The sequence below is a fragment of the Magnolia sinica genome, chromosome 10 (assembly GCF_029962835.1).
Source record: "Magnolia sinica isolate HGM2019 chromosome 10, MsV1, whole genome shotgun sequence".
NCBI classification, from domain to species: Eukaryota; Viridiplantae; Streptophyta; class Magnoliopsida; order Magnoliales; family Magnoliaceae; genus Magnolia; species Magnolia sinica.
In genome coordinates this window covers 40,100,448-40,101,123 of record NC_080582.1, presented here as the reverse complement: position 1 = coordinate 40,101,123, position 676 = coordinate 40,100,448, and positions in this window count along the sequence as shown.

Here is a 676-nt window from a genome sequence, read left to right as displayed (position 1 = left end):
ATGCTCGCTGGAAAGGAGAATAATCACATGCACCCCGGCTGTATGTGAACAGCGACATACACCCATTCCTTTCCTGCTAACGTTCCTTTTTGTTGAAACATCCGGTCCGTTCAAAATATAGGCAACACCAATTCCATGACCTGGTGTGAAATTAGGTCCATCAATTTGTTTACACGTGACCTGACATTATCAATGTTGTCAGACTTAGAGCCTTCAACAATCTGGCGCTGCTCCACCGGTCGAGAGCCTGGCTCGACCGGTCGCTCGACCGGTCGAGTGGGCCGCATGCTCGACTAGTCGAGGCATGCGTGACTCAAAGTCCAGCGAACTTATGTTTTGGGTGTCTGGGATGCTCGACCGGTTGAGGGGATGGCACGGCCGGTCAAGGGGGTCCCTCGACCAATCGAGGACTCGGCTCAATCAGTCGAGGACTCGGCTCGACCGGTCAAGGTTACGCAAATTCGAGTCTGGATCTTGTGCGGACTGCGCAAATCTGAGGCAGTTTCGCAAGGGTGTGAAAGGAAAGTTTCCTAAACTATAAATAGGGGTCCCTAGGGCTATTCTAAGGTATTATAAGGCTTCCTAAAGGTATTTTAAAGGGTTCTAGGGTTAACAAAAGGTGTAGCAAGGGTAAGATTTGAGGTTGTTCGAATCGGGTAAATCTTCTCTCTTTGTA